Here is a 9355-nt window from a genome sequence, read left to right as displayed (position 1 = left end):
GTTCAAAACAGCCACTCCCAGCCACTCCCAAACACTTCAATCCACTTCAAAACACGAAATAACTCAAAAACACACCAGAAAACTACAAAACACTTCAAAACACTCGGTTCAAAACAATCACTCCCAAACACACCAATCCACTCCAAAACAGTCCAAAACACACAACACTCCAACACAATACAAAACACTCCCAAATTCTCGCTTCTAAACATTCTATCCAAAACATTCTAATACACTACAAAACAATCCGACACACTCCCAAACACTCCAAAATAGTCACATACACTCCGAAACCCTCTAAAACACTCCAAAACACTCGCCTCAAAACAGGCACTCCCAAACACTCCGATTCACTTCAAAACACGACATAACTCAAAAACATACCAGAGCACTCCACAGCACTCCAAAACAGTCCAAAACACACCAAAACACCACAACACAATATAAAGCACTCCAAAACACTCCCAAGCACTCGAAAATTTTCACTTCTAAACACTCAATCCAAAACACTCCAATACACTACAAAACTCTCCAAAACAGTCCCATACACTACGAAACACGTCAAAACACTTCACAACACTCCAAAACACTCCAAAACACTCGGTTCAAAACAGTCACGCCCAAAAACTCCAATCCACTCCAAAACACTTCAAAACACTTGGTTCAAAACAGTCACTCCCAAACACATCAATCCACTCCAAAAGAGTCCAAAACACACCAAAACACCACAATACGCCAAAACGATACAAAACACTCCCAAATTCTCGCTTCTAAACATTCTATCCAAAACACCGCGACATACTCCCAAAATTTACAAAACAGTCCCATATACTAAGAAACACTTCAAAACACTTCACAACACTCCAAAACTGTCCAAAACATTCGGTTCAAAACAGTCACTCCCAAGCACTCCAATCCACTCCAAAACACTTCAACACACGACATAACTCAAAAACGCACCAGAACACTCCACAACACTCCAAATCAGTCCAAAACACACCAAACACTCGGTTCAGAACACTCACTTCCAAAGACGCCAATCCACTCCAATCCACTTCAAAACACGACACTCCCAAACTCTCCAAAACAGTCCCACATACTATGAACCACTTCAAAACACTTCACAACACTCCAAAACAGTCCATAACACTCGGTTCAACGCAGTCACTCCCAAACACTCCAATCCACTCCAAAACACTTCAAAACACGACATAACTCAAAAACGCACCAGAACACTCCACAGCACGCCAAATCAGTCCAAAACACACCAAAACACTCCAAAACACTCCGTTCAAAGCACTCACTCCCAAACACGCCAATCCACTCCAATCCACTTCAAAACACGACATAACTCAAAAACACACCAGAACACTCCACAACACTCCAAAACAGTCTCATACACTACGAAACACTTCAAAACACTTCACAACACTCCAAAACAGTCCATAACACTCGGTTCAAAACAGTCACTCCCAAACACTCCAATCCACTCCAAAACACTTCAAAACACGACATAACTCAAAAACGCACCAGAACACTCCACAGCACGCCAAAACACTCGGTTCAAGACAGTCACTCCCAAACACTCCAATCCACTCCAAAACAGTCCAAAACACACCAAAACACCACCACACTCCAAAACAATACAAAACACTCCCAAATTCTCGCTTCCATTCTATCCATAACACTCCGACACACTCCCAAACTCTCCAAAAGAGTCCCATACACTACGAAACACTTCAAAACACTTCACAACACTCCAAAACAGTCCAAAACACTCGATTCAAAACAGCCACTCCCAAACACTCCAATCCACTCCAATCCACTTCAAAACACGAAATAACTCAAAAACACACCAGAAAACTACAAAACACTTCAAAACACTCGGTTCAAAACAGTCACTCCCAAACACACCAATCCGCTGCAAAACAGTCCAAAACACACAACACTCCAACACAATACAAAACACTCCCAAATTCTCGCTTCTAAACATTCTATCCAAAACACTCCAATACACTACAAAACAATCCGACACACTCCCAAACACTCCAAAATAGTCACATACACTCCGAAACCCTCTAAAACACTCCAAAACACTCGCCTCAAAACAGTCACTCCCAAACACTCCGATCCACTTCAAAACACGACATAACTCAAAAACATACCAGAGCACTCCACAACACTCCAAAACAGTCCAAAACACACCAAAACACCACAACACAATATAAAGCACTCCAAAACACTCCCAAGCACTCGAAAATTCTCACTTCTAAACACTCAATCCAAAACACTCCAATACACTCCAAAACTCTCCAAAACAGTCCCATACACTACGAAACACGTCAAAACACTTCACAACACTCCAAAACAGTCCAAAACACTCGGTTCAAAACAGTCACGCCCAAACACTCCAATCCACTCCAAAACATTTCAAAACACTTGGTTCAAAACAGTCACTCCCAAACACATCAATCCACTCCAAAAGAGTCCAAAACACACCAAAACACCACAATACGCCAAAACGATACAAAACACTCCCAAATTCTCGCTTCTAAACATTCTATCCAAAACACCACGACACACTCCCAAAATTTACAAAACAGTCCCATATACTACGAAACACTTCAAAACACTTCACAACACTCCAAAACTGTCCAAAACATTCGGTTCAAAACAATCACTCCCAAGCACTCCAATCCACTCCAAAACACTTCAACACACGACATAACTCAAAAACGCACCAGAACACACCACAACACTCCAAATCAGTCCAAAACTCACCAAAACACTCCAAAACACTCGGTTCAAAACAGTCTCTCCCAAACACGCCAATCCACTCCAATCCACTTCAAAACACGACATAACTCAAAAACACACCAGAACACTCCACAACACTCCAAAACAGTCTCATACACTACGAAACACTTCAAAACACTTCACAACACTCCAAAACAGTATAAAACACTAGGTTCAAAACAATCGCTCCCAAACACTCCAATCCACTCCAATCCACTTCAAAAGACGAAATAACTCAAAAACACACCAGAACACTACAAAACACTCCAAAACACTCGGATCAAAACAGTCACTCCCAAACACACCAATCCACTCCAAAACAGTCCAAAACACACCAAAACACCAGAACATTCCAAAACAATACAAAACACTCCTAAATTCTCGCTTCTAAACATTCTACCCAAAACACTCCGACACACTCCCAAACTCTCCAAAACAGTCCCACATACTATGAACCACTTCAAAACACCACAACACTCCAAAACAGTTCATAACACTCGGTTCAAAACAGTCACTCCCAAACACTCCAATCCACTCCAAAACACTTCAAAACACGACATAACTCAAAAACACACCAGAAAACTACAAAACACTTCAAAACACTCGGTTCAAAACAGTCACTCACAAACACACCAATCCACTCCAAAACAGTCCAAAACACACAACACTCCAACACAATACAAAACACTCCCAAATTCTCGCTTCTAAACATTCTATCCAAAACATTCTAATACACTACAAAACAATCCGACACACTCCCAAACACTCCAAAATAGTCACATACACTCCGAAACCCTCTAAAACACTCCAAAACACTCGCCTCAAAACAGGCACTCCCAAACACTCCGATCCACTTCAAAACACGACATAACTCAAAAACATACCAGAGCACTCCACAGCACTCCAAAACAGTCCAAAACACACCAAAACACCACAACACAATATAAAGCACTCCAAAACACTCCCAAGCACTCGAAAATTCTCACTTCTAAACATTCAATCCAAAACACTCCAATACACTACAAAACTCTCCAAAACAGTCCCATACACTACGAAACACGTCAAAACACTTCACAACACTCCAAAACAGTCCAAAACACTCAGTTCAAAACAGTCACGCCCAAAAACTCCAATCCACTCCAAAACACTTCAAAACACTTGGTTCAAAACAGTCACTCCCAAACACATCAATCCACTCCAAAAGAGTCCAAAACACACCAAAACACCACAATACGCCAAAACGATACAAAACACTCCCAAATTCTCGCTTCTAAACATTCTATCCAAAACACCACGACATACTCCCAAAATTTGCAAAACAGTCCCATATACTAAGAAACACTTCAAAACACTTCACAACACTCCAAAACTGTCCAAAACATTCGGTTCAAAACAGTCACTCCCAAGCACTCCAATCCACTCCAAAACACTTCAACACACGACATAACTCAAAAACGCACCAGAACACTCCACAACACTCCAAATCAGTCCAAAAGACACCAAACACTCGGTTCAAAACACTCACATCCAAAGACGCCAATCCACTCCAATCCACTTCAAAACACGACACTCCCAAACTCTCCAAAACAGTCCCACATACTATGAACCACTTCAAAACACTTCACAACACTCCAAAACAGTCCATAACACTCGGTTCAACGCAGTCACTCCCAAACACTCCAATCCACTCCAAAACACTTCAAAACACGACATAACTCAAAAACGCACCAGAACACTCCACAGCACGCCAAATCAGTCCAAAACACACCAAAACACTCCAAAACACTCCGTTCAAAGCACTCACTCCCAAACACGCCAATCCACTCCAATCCACTTCAAAACACGACAGAACTCAAAAACACACCAGAACACTCCACAACACTCCAAAACAGTCTCATACACTACGAAACACTTCAAAACACTTCACAACACTCCAAAACAGTCCATAACACGGTTCAAAACAGTCACTCCCAAACACTCCAATCCACTCCAAAACACTTCAAAACACGACATAACTCAAAAACGCACCAGAACACTCCACAGCACGCCAAAACACTCGGTTCAAGACAGTCACTCCCAAACACTCCAATCCACTCCAAAACAGTCCAAAACACACCAAAACACCACCACACTCCAAAACAATACAAAACACTCCCAAATTCTCGCTTCCATTCTATCCATAACACTCCGACACACTCCCAAACTCTCCAAAAGAGTCCCATACACTACGAAACACTTCAAAACACTTCACAACACTCCAAAACAGTCCAAAACACTCGGTTCAAAACAGCCACTCCCAAACACTCCAATCCACTCCAATCCACTTCAAAACACGAAATAACTCAAAAACACACCAGAAAACTACAAAACACTTCAAAACACTCGGTTCAAAACAGTCACTCCCAAACACACCAATCCGCTGCAAAACAGTCCAAAACACACAACACTCCAACACAATACAAAACACTCCCAAATTCTCGCTTCTAAACATTCTATCCAAAACACTCCAATACACTACAAAACAATCCGACACACTCCCAAACACTCCAAAATAGTCACATACACTCCGAAACCCTCTAAAACACTCCAAAACACTCGCCTCAAAACAGTCACTCCCAAACACTCCGATCCACTTCAAAACACGACATAACTCAAAAACATACCAGAGCACTCCACAACACTCCAAAACAGTCCAAAACACACCAAAACACCACAACACAATATAAAGCACTCCAAAACACTCCCAAGCACTCGAAAATTCTCACTTCTAAACACTCAATCCAAAACACTCCAATACACTCCAAAACTCTCCAAAACAGTCCCATACACTACGAAACACGTCAAAACACTTCAGAACACTCCAAAACAGTCCAAAACACTCGGTTCAAAACAGTCACGCCCAAACACTCCAATCCACTCCAAAACACTTCAAAACACTTGGTTCAAAACAGTCACTCCCAAACACATCAATCCACTCCAAAAGAGTCCAAAACACACCAAAACACCACAATACGCCAAAACGATACAAAACACTCCCAAATTCTCGCTTCTAAACATTCTATCCAAAACACCACGACACACTCCCAAAATTTACAAAACAGTCCCATATACTACGAAACACTTCAAAACACTTCACAACACTCCAAAACTGTCCAAAACATTCGGTTCAAAACAATCACTCCCAAGCACTCCAATCCACTCCAAAACACTTCAACACACGACATAACTCAAAAACGCACCAGAACACACCACAACACTCCAAATCAGTCCAAAACTCACCAAAACACTCCAAAACACTCGGTTCAAAACAGTCTCTCCCAAACACGCCAATCCACTCCAATCCACTTCAAAACACGACATAACTCAAAAACACACCAGAACACTCCACAACACTCCAAAACAGTCTCATACACTACGAAACACTTCAAAACACTTCACAACACTCCAAAACAGTATAAAACACTAGGTTCAAAACAGTCGCTCCCAAACACTGCAATCCACTCCAATCCACTTCAAAAGACGAAATAACTCAAAAACACACCAGAACACTACAAAACACTCCAAAACACTCGGATCAAAACAGTCACTCCCAAACACACCAATCCACTCCAAAACAGTCCAAAACACACCAAAACACCAGAACATTCCAAAACAATACAAAACACTCCTAAATTCTCGCTTCTAAACATTCTACCCAAAACACTCCGACACACTCCCAAACTCTCCAAAACAGTCCCACATAACACTTCAAAACACTCGGTTCAAAACAGTCACTCCCAAACACACCAATCCGCTCCAAAACAGTCCAAAACACACAACACTCCAACACAATACAAAACACTCCCAAATTCTCGCTTCTAAACATTCTATCCAAAACACTCCAATACACTACAAAACAATCCGACACACTCCCAAACACTCCAAAATAGTCACATACACTCCGAAACCCTCTAAAACACTCCAAAACACTCGCCTCAAAACAGTCACTCCCAAACACTCCGATCCACTTCAAAACACGACATAACTCAAAAACATACCAGAGCACTCCACAACACTCCAAAACAGTCCAAAACACACCAAAACACCACAACACAATATAAAGCACTCCAAAACACTCCCAAGCACTCGAAAATTCTCACTTCTAAACACTCAATCCAAAACACTCCAATACACTCCAAAACTCTCCAAAACAGTCCCATACACTACGAAACACGTCAAAACACTTCAGAACACTCCAAAACAGTCCAAAACAATCGGTTCAAAACAGTCACGCCCAAACACTCCAATCCACTCCAAAACACTTCAAAACACTTGGTTCAAAACAGTCACTCCCAAACACATCAATCCACTCCAAAAGAGTCCAAAACACACCAAAACACCACAATACGCCAAAACGATACAAAACACTCCCAAATTCTCGCTTCTAAACATTCTATCCAAAACACCACGACACACTCCCAAAATTTACAAAACAGTCCCATATACTACGAAACACTTCAAAACACTTCACAACACTCCAAAACTGTCCAAAACATTCGGTTCAAAACAATCACTCCCAAGCACTCCAATCCACTCCAAAACACTTCAACACACGACATAACTCAAAAACGCACCAGAACACACCACAACACTCCAAATCAGTCCAAAACTCACCAAAACACTCCAAAACACTCGGTTCAAAACAGTCTCTCCCAAACACGCCAATCCACTCCAATCCACTTCAAAACACGACATAACTCAAAAACACACCAGAACACTCCACAACACTCCAAAACAGTCTCATACACTACGAAACACTTCAAAACACTTCACAACACTCCAAAACACTCGGATCAAAACAGTCACTCCCAAACACACCAATCCACTCCAAAACAGTCCAAAACACACCAAAACACCAGAACATTCCAAAACAATACAAAACACTCCTAAATTCTCGCTTCTAAACATTCTACCCAAAACACTCCGACACACTCCCAAACTCTCCAAAACAGTCCCACATACTATGAACCACTTCAAAACACCACAACACTCCAAAACAGTTCATAACACTCGGTTCAAAACAGTCACTCCCAAACACTCCAATCCACTCCAAAACACTCCAAAAACGACATAACTCAAAAACGCACCAGAACACTCCACAGCACGCCAAAACACTCGGTTCAAGACAATCACTCCCAAACACTCCAATCCACTCCAAAACAGTCCAAAACACACCAAAACACCACAACACTCCAAAACAATACAAAACACTCCCAAATTCTCGCTTCTAAACATTCTATCCATAACACTCCGACACACTCCCAAACTCTCCAAAAGAGTCCCATACACTACGAAACACTTCAAAACACTTCACAACACACCAAAACAGTCCAAAACACTCGGTTCAAAACAGCCACTCCCAGCCACTCCCAAACACTTCAATCCACTTCAAAACACGAAATAACTCAAAAACACACCAGAAAACTACAAAACACTTCAAAACACTCGGTTCAAAACAGTCACTCCCAAACACACCAATCCACTCCAAAACAGTCCAAAACACACAACACTCCAACACAATACAAAACACTCCCAAATTCTCGCTTCTAAACATTCTATCCAAAACATTCTAATACACTACAAAACAATCCGACACACTCCCAAACACTCCAAAATAGTCACATACACTCCGAAACCCTCTAAAACACTCCAAAACACTCGCCTCAAAACAGGCACTCCCAAACACTCCGATTCACTTCAAAACACGACATAACTCAAAAACATACCAGAGCACTCCACAGCACTCCAAAACAGTCCAAAACACACCAAAACACCACAACACAATATAAAGCACTCCAAAACACTCCCAAGCACTCGAAAATTTTCACTTCTAAACACTCAATCCAAAACACTCCAATACACTACAAAACTCTCCAAAACAGTCCCATACACTACGAAACACGTCAAAACACTTCACAACACTCCAAAACACTCCAAAACACTCGGTTCAAAACAGTCACGCCCAAAAACTCCAATCCACTCCAAAACACTTCAAAACACTTGGTTCAAAACAGTCACTCCCAAACACATCAATCCACTCCAAAAGAGTCCAAAACACACCAAAACACCACAATACGCCAAAACGATACAAAACACTCCCAAATTCTCGCTTCTAAACATTCTATCCAAAACACCGCGACATACTCCCAAAATTTACAAAACAGTCCCATATACTAAGAAACACTTCAAAACACTTCACAACACTCCAAAACTGTCCAAAACATTCGGTTCAAAACAGTCACTCCCAAGCACTCCAATCCACTCCAAAACACTTCAACACACGACATAACTCAAAAACGCACCAGAACACTCCACAACACTCCAAATCAGTCCAAAACACACCAAACACTCGGTTCAGAACACTCACTTCCAAAGACGCCAATCCACTCCAATCCACTTCAAAACACGACACTCCCAAACTCTCCAAAACAGTCCCACATACTATGAACCACTTCAAAACACTTCACAACACTCCAAAACAGTCCATAACACTCGGTTCAACGCAGTCACTCCCAAACAC

Source organism: Somniosus microcephalus, chromosome 23 (assembly GCF_052327205.1).
Source record: "Somniosus microcephalus isolate GS21.2 chromosome 23, FLI_Smic_1.0, whole genome shotgun sequence".
Taxonomy (NCBI): Eukaryota; Metazoa; Chordata; class Chondrichthyes; order Squaliformes; family Somniosidae; genus Somniosus; species Somniosus microcephalus.
This window is presented reverse-complemented; position numbering follows the sequence as displayed.